This window comes from Suricata suricatta, chromosome 2 (assembly GCF_006229205.1).
Source record: "Suricata suricatta isolate VVHF042 chromosome 2, meerkat_22Aug2017_6uvM2_HiC, whole genome shotgun sequence".
NCBI classification, from domain to species: domain Eukaryota; kingdom Metazoa; phylum Chordata; class Mammalia; order Carnivora; family Herpestidae; genus Suricata; species Suricata suricatta.
The window spans coordinates 152,818,983-152,831,296 of record NC_043701.1 but is presented as its reverse complement, the minus strand read 5'-3'; the positions used below and the strand labels follow the sequence as shown (position 1 = coordinate 152,831,296).

The 12,314-nt window shown below is 37.6% G+C and overlaps 1 protein-coding gene across 1 annotated transcript in view; it reads left to right on the top strand.

Moving 5' to 3' along the window:
* Positions 1-12,314, top strand: part of CPEB3 (cytoplasmic polyadenylation element binding protein 3) — a 184,443-nt gene that overhangs the window by 6,997 nt on the left and 165,132 nt on the right. The window contains exon 2 of the mRNA XM_029932231.1: positions 2,886-2,983. The gene's annotated coding sequence lies outside the window, so the exon portion shown is untranslated. The remainder of the gene's footprint in view (positions 1-2,885; positions 2,984-12,314) is intronic.

The following is a 12,314-nucleotide window of genomic DNA, read 5'->3' as shown; positions in this document are numbered from 1 at the left end:
AACAATAATGGCACTGGGTGTTATATGTAAGATGAATCACTAAATTCTACTCCTGAAATCAATAGTACACAGTATATGAACTCATTAGAATTTAAATAAAACCTTAAAAACAAAAACAGAATTTACTCACTTATGTGTTTTATTACTGGTTTTCTTAGTGGCATTTTAAAAAATGTTTATTTTTGAGAGCGAGCACGAGAGCAAATATGCATACAGGGGAGGGGCAGAGAGAGGGGGAGAGAGAATCCCAAGCAGGCTCCATGCTATTAGTGCAGAGCCCTATGTAAGGCTCAATCCCACAAATTGTGAGACCATGACCTAAGCAGAAATCAAGAGTCAGACACTTAAGCAACTGAGCCACCCAAATACCTCTCCTTATTATTGGTTTTTAGAGCTCTTTCTATGGGGTGCCTGGGTGGCTCAGTCGGTTAAGCATCCGGCTTCGGCTCAGGTCATGATCTCACAATTCGTGGGCCCGAGCCCCGCGTCGGGCTCTGTGCTGACAGCTAGCTCAGAGCCTGGAGCCTGCTTCAGATTCTGTGTCTCCCTCTCTCTCTGACCTTCCCCTGATCACACACACTTTCTCTCTCTCAAAAATAAATAAAAAGCATTAAAAATTTAAAAAATTTTTTAAAAAAGAGCTCTTTCTACATTCCAGACACAAGTGCTCTCAGAGAGATGTGTTTTTGCAAAGTTTATTCTTCCAATTCACATCTTTTTCACAAGAATATTTTTTGAAGAATAGGAATTTTTAATTTTGATGAAAAATTACAATTTTTCTGAAATAAATAATGCTGATAACATTAGGATTAAGTATTTTTTAATTCAAATGTGAATCTATTCTGTAAAAGGGGAGTATTCTTAAAACATTGAATTTGTTATCAAACAGATCTAGTTAAATAGGTAAGTAAGTAAATAGATACTCTGACCTTGAGTAAATTTGTGAACATCTGAACTTGTTTCCTTGATATAAATCTTTGGTGTATTATCATGACTCCTGTATAGAGTTTCTGGCAGGATTATAGTAGAAAATAAATGAAAAGGAAGAAAGGGTGTTGAACAAAAACAAAAAACTAAAATAATAAAAAAATTTAAAAGTATGAAATAACACCAGATAAAAACCTTAAAAACCATTATTAGTAGGCTGATTTAATAACATAATGACATACCCATATAACATAATATACAGCTGAGCTATTGGAACAAATGAGATATTTCTATATAGGCCATAAGAAAAAGTTGCCAAAGATATCAGTTGGGAATTTTTGTTGTTGTTCCACAGAAATCAACTAGCGAATTCAGCCCTTTAGGGGACATTTGTTATTGTGTACAGACATTTTTGATTGTTACATAAAGGGATTCTGCTGGCATCTGATGGGACCAAGGGTACTGCTAAATATACTGTAATTTACAATTTCCCTGAGATTTACAATCTCAGGTTTGTGAGTTCAAGCCCCATGTGGGGTGTAGGGTTTACTTAAAAAAATAAAATTTTAAACCAAAAAAAAGTGGTGCTGAGACTGAGAAATGCTGACCTAACTTAAATGAAGGGAAATTCATTGAAAAGATATGAGTTACTTACAGTATTAGGAGGAAGGCAGAACCAGGCTAGGAACAGTGACGTAGGAGCTATCCCTGAGGATATTGGTAGCAGGAACATTCCATGCTTAAATGGGTATAGCACTGGAATGAATAAACTACAACTGTTTTTATTCTGCTCACAGTTCAAAATCTAAGGAGGGAGCATCTAATCCGTCTTCTTTGCCACTTGGCTAAGGGCAAGCAGTATACCTTAAATGAATGAAGGCAATTCTTCAAAAGGAAATACATTCATTAGCAAATACTTATTGACCAAATGTTTATGTTTCTGGTTTTATTTAGGTGCTGGGGATAGAGGAGAGCAAAAGAAAATAAAAGACCCATGTGGAGTTTATATTATTAAGAGGCTAAATCAGGGCAAATCTTTAAGTAATAAAGAAGGTGAAATAGTTGTCAAACATCAAAACCAATAAATACTGGGGTGCCTGGGTGGCTCTGTCAGTTGAGTGTCCGACTTCAGCTCAGTTCATGATCTCATGGTTTGTGGTTTCAAGCCCTGTGTTAGGCGATGTGCTGACCACTAGCTTGGAGCCTGGAGCCTGGAGCCTACTTCAGATTCTGTGTCTCTTTCTCTCTGTCCCTCCCCTGTTCACGCTCTGTGTCTCAAAAATAAATAAATGTAAAAAAAAATCTTAATAAAAACAATAAATACTACCTATATACTAAGTGAAAAAAAGCAAGTATTATCAATAGTATTAGAGATTTCTAAAAGGATATATAGGAAATTGTTTTTTTAAAAAATATTACTTCTGGATAGTGAGACTGAATATGGGGAGAAGAGCATACTTTTCCTTTTATTACATCATAATGTTTTCATTTTCACCATGAACATGTATTTAATAGTTTAAAACTTATTTAATTAGATTAAAAAATAACAAGAAATCAGTGGTGCAAGTGAAGGATGATTAAAACCTTTTTAAAAATCACAATATTGTGGTGGTGCTTTGCTTATTATGGAAAAGCAGAAAGGAAGAAAGAACATCTGACTGGAAAGTGTGGCCTGTAATCATTTAACAAATATTTATTGAACACCTTGCTGCCTTAAATCTTGGAAAGGGTGGTGTATAAATATCAAACATCAGCCATGCGTGAGGCACTCTGTGAAGTGCTATATCTGGGACAGGATTGAGATTGAAAAAGATCTGACAACTGCCCTCACTGGTGCTTCTAGGCATCTACTTATTGATCACCAAACATGTGGCATGTGCTGGACCCTTTTTACACACATCATATCAAATCCTAACAACAGTCTTACCAGATAGATATCTATGTCTTCTGTTTCACAGATGAGAACATTGAAAATTGGGAAGATGAAGTCATAGCAAATAATGGCATAGCTGACATTTGAATCCCAGTATATCTGACTTTACTGGAGGAACAGTGTGTGAGTATGTGAATAGTTAAATAACAAGTAAGAAAGAAATTAAAAAAGAGCAATCACAGGCCTACCCTTGATTAATTTTTGATGAATTTTACAGATAAGTATTCCAGGAACTGAGAGAAGGAAAAAGAGGTTGCTCATATTTGGAGTATTCTGGGCAGGTTTCCTAGTTGGAGGAGTGGTTTGAATTGGGTGTTGAAGGAGTAATATAGATATGTGAAGAGAAAGGCAGAGTCAACTTTTATAGAATGCCTGCTTGAGGCTAGAAACATCTAACCTAAGCCCCAGATCCCCATTTGAGAGGTGAGGAAACAGAGGCCTCTCCTTACCTCCACACCCTGCCATGGACAGCAATTAATAGGCATTAATTTTTGGCCATCTGATAGGTGCAAAGTGAAATTTGTTGTTATAGCCAAACACTTACCTCTATTTTATGGTTTCTGGATTTTAAGTTTTGGGTAAGATGAGTTAATGGTAGAAGAGAAAACTATGTAATAAACTAATAGACCAGGATATACCCTTTTGGGAGAATAGATATTCAGCATAAGTAGTTTTCCTCTAGTTAGGGAGTTTTAGGCCTTTATGAAGGTGTTCTATTTAATTTGAGTCTCTACAGATGAAATCTCAACTTCATAAGTCTTAAGAGGGTTATCCATTCAATCCTTTATTTAACATTTCTTGAGCTCCAACTATGTACCAGATACTGTAGGAGATATTGGGGATACAAAGATATGAATAATACACAGTTACACTGTTCTTTTTTTTTTTTTTTTTGAGAGAGAGAGAGAACAACAGGGGGTGGGTACAGAGAATAGAGGGAGGCAGACTATCCCAAGCAGGCACTGTGCTGGGAGTGCAGAGCCTAAGGCAGGGCTTGAACCCATGAACCTAACCATGAGATCATGACCTGAGCTGAAATCAAGAGGTGGGTGCACAACCAATGGAGCCACCTAGGTGCCCTATTACACTGTACTTGTCATCTGGTTGCTTACAATTTAGTGGAAGAGACCTGTAGTTATATATATAATATATGGAAATGTGAACCGGTATTTTTGTACGTACTCTGAGAAACCTAGGAGTCCTCCTTGAGTCATTTTTCTCCTTTACCTCATCTTCCTACCTTTCAGTCAGTTACAAAGTATGGTCCCTTTATCTCCTAAATATTTCCCAAATACATTTATTTCTATTCCTCCTGACTTCACCTCAGTCAAGTTGACTGTCATCTCTTACCTTGGACTAGTTAACAGCCTCAAATTGGTCTGTCTCCCCACATTCACTTTCATCCCCCTCCCCCACCAACTGATTTGACAATTGGTCTTCTAATCTGCTCTTTCTTCCTTTGACTTCTCCAGTAGAATGACTTTTTAAGAAATATAGAACTTAAAAACAAAAAAAAAAGTAGAACTGATCATGTTGATCATGTTATCTGCTTAAAACCTTTCTGTGGGTTGTTTAAATCCTGGCGAGAAGGAGCCAATAAAAACCATAAATTTAAATTTAGCAATTTTGGAGAAAAGGAATAATCTGTAAATTGTACCTTCTAGAATCTAAGCTTCATGAGGGCAGGGACAGGGACCCTATCTGTTTTGTTCAATATATATTTTTTTTAATTTTAAAAAATGTTTATTACGTTTGAAGGAGAGAGATGGAGAATGAGCAGGGGAGGGGCAGAGAGGGAGACACAGAATGCGAAGCAGGCTCCAGGCTCTGAGCTATCAGCACAGAGCCCAACGTGGGGTTCGGACTCATGAGCCATAAGATCATGACCTGAGCTAAAGTCAGAAGCTTAACTGACTGAGCCACCCACGCATCTCTGTTTTGTTCAATATTATATCCTCAGTGTCTGACACAGAGCCTGGCCAATGGCACGTGTTCAGTAAATATTTATTCAATTAAAGAAAAGAAAGACACTTAAAAAAATTTTTTTTTAATTTTTTTTAGTGATTTTTTAATTTAGTTTTGAGAGACAGAGATAGTGTGAGCAGGGGAGGGTCAGAGACAGAGGGAGACACAGAATCTGAAGCAGGCTCCAGGCTCTGAGCTAGCTGTCAGCACAGAGCCCGACGCGGGGCTTGAACTCATGAACTGTGAGATCATGACCTGAGCTGAAGCCGGCCGCTCAACCGACTGAGCCACCCAGGCGCCCCAAGAAAGACACTTCTAAGGCTAGAATGAAGCCTATAATGTTTGATTGGAATTGGAGGTATCAAAACAAACTCATGATTTTATAGATATACATAGGGGTATGCATGCATACACTTTAGCTCTATCTGCTGAGAGCGCCTGAAGCAATGACACCAGTGAATATACCTAGTGATATCGCCAATAAAGGGAATGTGAGCTTTTTAGAGAAATTAGCTCTTTACTAATTCTAGACTGGGGCAGGAAACGTACATGAACATGGAAAATCTGCAGTGACAGAAAGTAGGGATGTGCTCAAAAAAAGATGAGAGCATGTCAAAAATACCTAAGAATCAACCTGAAGGGATTTCAGTGGAACAGGGTACATTTTAAGTAACAAAATAATAATATTAATGAATCATAACTCATGGAATAAAATATGAATCCATGAGTCATTACTGATAAAAATAAATGACTAAATCAGGGGAGAAGGAAAAACTCTTCCTTAGAGTAGCATTCCAGCTAATGTAGAAGAATTGTAAAAAACCACAGATTACCATTTGCAAAAACACTGCATAAATAATTGATACAGGCAAGAATCATTAATGGGTGTTAAAATTACTGGTGAAAGTATGTTGAGAAACAGAATATTCACGTAGAAAGTATCTTCCCAAAGATACTTAAGTAAAAAGTGAATAATAATAGCTTTACAGTGGAGAAATCTGGCAGACCCTACTTTAACCAGGTGATCAAAGGTAACATCACATGAGACAAATCCACATCATGTTCCTTCTGAAATGATGCACTGAGAAGGACACAGTATCACTTTTGTGGTATTATTGCCAAAAATGTATAACCAGAGTTTGATCATGAGGAAGCATTAGATAAATCATAATTGAGGTACATTCTACCTAATAACTGGCCAGTGCTTTTCAACAGTGTCATGGTCATGAAAGATAATGGCTGAGAAACTATTCAATATTAGAGGGAACTAAGGAGACATGACAACTGAAAGCATTGTGTGATCCTGGATTGGACTCTTAGAAGGGATATTATTGGGGCAATTGGTAAAATATGGTATGTAAATTAGGTAATAGTATTGAATCAATGTTATATCCTGATTTTGATCACTATCCTGTAGCTATTTAAGTTGTTAACATTTGGAGAATTTGGTTGAAAAGTATAGGGAAATTATATTTTATAATATTTTTGTGATTCTGAAATTATCTCAAAATTAAAATAAAAAAAAGCAAAATAAAATCCTACTTATAATGCCTTTATATGGCTGCTGCTTACTTACCAGTTTCCCAGTTGAACCCTAACTTCTAGAATGCTGGCTACTGGCTTCCTTCCCTAGTTCCTTGAGTATGCTGTGCTGCCTCTTCTTCAGAGCCTAAAAGTAGGAGGAAGGTTGGTATTCTTTTTGCATGAAACATACTTCTTTTGAACTCTTTACGGCTCAGCTTGCTTAGTTAAATAAAACATTTTTTTTAAATTAGAGCATAAGCTGGGAGAGAGGTAGAGGAAGAAAGAGAGTCTTAAGCAGACTCCACACTTAGCAAGGAGCCCAAGGTAGGGCTTGATGCAGTGCTCAATCCCATGACCCTGGGATCATGACCCGAGCCAAAGTCAAGAGGTGGATGATCAACCAAGTAAGCGACATAGGTTCCCTTCAGCTTGCTTACTTTAGTAAACAGTTTGACCCCCTAATCCATGTCCAGATGTCATATTGTTTTATAACATCTGGTACTTTTTCATAATATTTTTATCACAACTTCTATGAAATTATTCATTATGATATTGACTAAACCTACTCACTAGAAAAGAGATGGAGGGATTGTGTCTTCTTGCCTAAAGTTATTTACCTAAAGCTTTACACAGGCTTTCAATAACTATTTGAGGAATTAATACAAGTCATGCAGTGGAACATTCCCCTATTCCCCTGTAATAACTTGGATGCAATCGGACACAGGAGACATTTTAGGTTTGAGGAGATGAACATGGGGACCAGAATTGGTGGCAGTGACAGAAAAGAAGAGTCTTATCACAGGAGGAGCCATATGACTTGAAAAAATAGAAGGAAGAGTAAAAAATGATTCAAGTTTAATCATCCACTGCATAAAGGTACACAAAGTGGTACTCGAGTCACTTTTCTAGCAGTATTTTTTAAAAGTATGTTTCTAAATATTTGAACATGAAGTCTGTTTATTTAAAAAATTTTTTATTCAATGTTTATTTTTTGAGAGAAAGAGAGAGAGTGTAAGTGAGGGAGGGGCAGAGAGAAAGAGGGAGACACAGAGTCTGAAACAGGCTCCAGGCTCTGATCTGTCAGCATAGTGCCTGAGGTGGGGCTTCAGCTCACGAACCCTGAGAACTTGACCTGACCCGAAGTCGGCTGCTCAACTGCTCAACCGACTAAGCGACTCAGGTGCCCCGAAGTCTGTTTATTTTCAATAAAAATGTTGTATGCCCATGGTAAAATACTATATTACACAATAAAACCTAGTATTTTAGTGAAAATCCTAATTAGCATGCTAATTAGTATATTTGACATACTAAAGTTTACTAGGGTGTTTTAATTAAAATACTATGTACCCGTGTTAAATTAATAATAGGCACCATGATAAACATTAAACAGTAAAACTGACTGGATGAGAATATCTGAATGTCCCTCTGTAGTGGAGATGATGCTAACAACCTGGATCTTCTCTTCATAGCTAAGGTGCTTATCACATAGCTGATGGGAATATTGGCTCCTGATGGCATGAAGCTTTGTTTTGTTTTTACTGGGCATTGCTTTAGGATTCAGGGAACTGCCTCACTCTAGGTTATGCTCCTGGGAGCCCACAGCCAGTGATAAGATGCAAAGACTTAGCTTTCATGTTTCATTTGAAGACAAGTCTGAGGGCTGTCTCTACTCCAAAGCTTATCACAAGATGGACTGAATACTCAGTTGTAACCACTTCGGGCGTCAGTGTATCTCTCTGACTCTTCCTGCTTTCTGTATTTCATTGCAGGTGTATTTGTCAGTTGTGTCCTCTCCTCAATAAATCCTTTACATGTAAAACTTGGTCTCAGACTCTGTTTCCAAGGAACTCAACCTATGACCCTATCTAATCTGCCTACCCCCTAAGGGTTGCTGCCATCATTGGAACCTCTTTGTGTGTGTGTCTGGATCATTCCCCACCCTCAATTTCTAAAAAAGAAAGTCTTGAGAAATATACAAAAAGAGTACCCAAAGTATATGTACAGCTTGATGAATTTTCAAAACTTAGCAATATTTTTATCAGAGAAAGAACAAGGAAATGATTTTGGATAGTGTCAGAACCACTTGTATTTACAACTTACACGCATGGTGGGAATTTTGAGAGAGAGGGGCGTGTTGCTAAGGGAAGTTGGAAGTTTCTCAGATTTTAAAAGAGCAGCTACCTTCTGGTTGACTGTAGTACACTCTGAAATAAGAGGAATATTCTAAGTCTACTTTATAATACATTGAGATGAAAAGGGGAAAATAATGAATATGAGGAATCAGAGGAGAAACTGTGAATCATTTTACTAGGAGGAGAGTGGAAAAGATGATCTTCCTGAAAGTCAAATATCTATAAATCAAAAATGTCAAAATATTGCTAAAAATTTGAGTAAGATTTTCCTACGAATCAAACTTAATACTATTTATAGCTCAACCTAAGCTCTTTATACTACTCTTTTGATTTTAAAGTGAAATTTCAAGACTCCATCCATGATTTTGTTCATCAGTGATAAAGATAGCTTTCACTGAGGGTATTAAGTTCACTTTCTGTCTTTACCACCACCGCCCTTGTCCTTTCTGGCCTGGATGACATAATTGCTGGCCTTCTAATCAACTATCTCTCAGTTTCCACTCTAACCCCAAATGCAGTCTGTTCTCTACAGAGAACCATGGTGGTTTTTTTGAAGCTTAAAGCAGATCATGTTACTGCCTTACTTAAAACTCTCCAGGAGTTTCCCATCACACTTAGAAAATAATTAAAAGACTAAACTTAGCCTGAAAGACCCTGCATGATCTGACTCCTGCCAATCTTTCAGTTCCCATTTTGTACCACTTGCCTCGTTGTTTACTTGCTCTCTAGCTATAGTAGATAGATGTTCCTCTAAAACAGGTCAGAAAACTAAGGCAGGGGCCACATTTTGCCAGAGGCCTAGTTTTTATACTCCCAGAGGACTAAGAATGATTTTTACATTTCTAAAGGATTGTAAAAAAAAAAAACCAAAAACTGTAACAACTGGAACAAAAATATTCAGGAGAACTTCTGTGATTTGTAAAGCCTAAAATACTGACTGTGTGGCTCTTTTACAAAAAAAGTTTGCCAATTTATGCTCTAAAGTCCTATTCCTCCATCAGGATCTATTCATTAGCTGTTCCCTTTCCATCCTACAGCACCAGGCCTTGCCTGGATGGGTCCTTTTTAGTTCAGGAGCAAGCTTAATTCAGGTGTCACGGAGACCTTCAATGACCATTTTACATGAATACCTACCAGATTCTCTTAATCACATCACCTTTTTGTTTTTTTTATAGCACTTACCTTTATCGGATATTTTCTTATTTATTTTTATTTTTCCAACAACCATTCCTCTCTTCGTCTATGTAAGCACAGAGTTGTCAGCACAGAGCTTGACACGGGGCTCAAACCCACGAATGTGAGATCTGACCTGAGCCGAAGTCGGAGGCTTAACTGACTGAGCCACCCAGGCGCCCTCGAATACTACTTTTGAATGTTCTTGATCTTGTATTTAAGATAGAAGAGAGCAATAGTGAATGCTGAGAGCCTACTGCATAATAGGTGCTCAATAAATGTGTTGAATGGATGAATTTGCAAATTATTTCTGTAAGTGAAATTTAGGGTTGTGCTTTCATTTTTTTTTTGTCATCTCTTTTGTAGGGAGGGCCTACAGTGCAAACAGCAACTAAGAGCCACTTTAAAAAGGAGAGGCAGGGGCACCTGGCTGGCTAAGTGGGGAGAGCATGGCACTCTTGATCTTGGGTCACGAGTTTGAGCCCCACTCCCCATGTTGGGTGTAGAGATTGCTTAAATAAATAAATAAACTTAATAAAATAAAAGAGACAAAACAATGTCTCTCCCTTAAGAGAAGTGTTGAACTCTTTTTCTTCCTCTCTGCTCTCCCTAGGAGAGACCATTGCTGGGAGAATGGGATGTTGCAAACGGATGTCTCAAGAACTTGTTATTTAAAAGAGAGAAAAAAAAGGGCCACCTAGGTGGCTCAGTTGGTTAAGAATCCAAACTCTTGATTTCAGCTTAGGGCATGATCTCATGGTTTGTGGGACTGAGCTCCACATTGGGATTTGTGCTGACAGCACAGAGTCTGCTTGGGATTCCGCCCCCCTCTCAGCCCCTCCCAGGCTCACTCTAGAAAGAAAGAGAAAGAAAAGAAAGAAGAAAGAAAACTTTTCTTTCATCTTTTTCTTTTAAGAGAGGAGTTTTCCAGAATAACAAGACTAATTGAGATTTTATTCTCTAAGATACTCTCAGGCTTTTGGGTGAAGGTGGGTTTAACACTAAAGGAGATGGTTTAACACTAAGATGAGCCAAGTCTGGGCTCAAAAGAAAGGCCAAGAAACTCTGCATTGAAGTGATCAAGTATGGAGGAGAATAACTCCAGGTGCTGGATTTTTCTGGAATTTCTTTAAGATTGTCAGATCACGTATTTTCAGTTTGGGTTTGGAAAATACACAGTCATTAAAGGAAGAAGCAATGGGAGGCAGAAGCCTGATTGTAAAGAAGAACAGGTGGGCACTATAAGTTCTCTGGGTCATGCCTGGGTGTGGCAGGAGGTAAGGGATAAGAGTTAAACTTTAGAGCTTGAGTTTTAGAATCTCAATAGACCTGGGCTTATTCACTGACTGTGCATGTCACCTTGGGCAAATTATTTAGCATTTCTAAGCCTTTGTTTCCTTATCTGAAAAATAAGTAGAATGATAGCTTCTGTCTTTTTAGAATTATTAGGAGGATTAACTGATAAGGCATATAAAATGCTTAACTAGATGCCTACATAAACTAAGTGATCAGTTAGTATGAACATCATCATCATCATCATCATTGTCATCACCAGATGATGAAGAAATTCTCTCAATCTACTGTTTTGAAGCTATTAAAGAATAAAATCTGTATCCTGTGACAATTAAGGATATGTCTCACTGTACTTTGCTTCCATAGTAGAGAACACATGATATAGAAAGAGGTAGGCTATGAAATGTCTGAATAGCAAGATAATTGTTGCTACAAGAAGCATAGGTTTAACATAGGTCATTTGACTTTCAATATTAAGTGGAAGGGAGACAAAGATATCTGTACTTAAGTGTAGATATTCCAGATAAACCTGTCTGCCTGTCAGTATTAGCTTTGGATTACTATTTTACAGTTTATTAAAAATGCCCTCATACACACTAATATAATTCTGACTTAGGTAGGTCAGCTGTTATTATTACCCCTATTTAATTCTAGAGGAAAAGGAAACAAAGACTAAGAAATTTAGAATTAGGTTTTAGAATCAGATTGCGGGGTTTGAATCCTGGCTCCTTCATTTCCCAAAGTTATAACTAGGGTAAGTTAATTGGACTTCTCAGAGCCTCAGTATCTTCATCTGTGAAATGGGGATAACCTCTTAAGGTTGTGTGCAGTTATTCATTATGTAAACAAAGTACATGGGAAGGCAAATAGATGTGTCTAATATTTGTTTTTGTTATCTCTTAGGGCCAGGCACCTAACAAGTGGTAATGCTGGTATCTAAATTTAGATAATTGGATTTCATATACAATGTCCTTTCTACACACCACCTCCCATAATATTAATAATGTTGATTCCCTGCCACTGTAATGATGTATGATCTATTAAAATTAGGGCAGATGGTCCAATTTGTTTTACTAGAAGTGATGGGAGATCCATCTAAGTATCCCTCTTGGTATAGTTGGCACACATATCTGATTCTCAGTTTCCTCAGTAAGAACAGGTATGGCCTTAGGACAGAGCCTCACCAAAAAACTCTAGATTTTGATTCAGCTGTTTGCAGCAAAGTGCTGAAGACACTAGTCTGACTGCATGAGAAGACAGAGAACCTGTATTAAACTGAACCAATGGGAGACTAGTAGTGTCATTGAAAAAGCATGCCCCTAGTAAGTTGGAAGATTTGAAATCTAATCTTAGAGCCACTACTTATT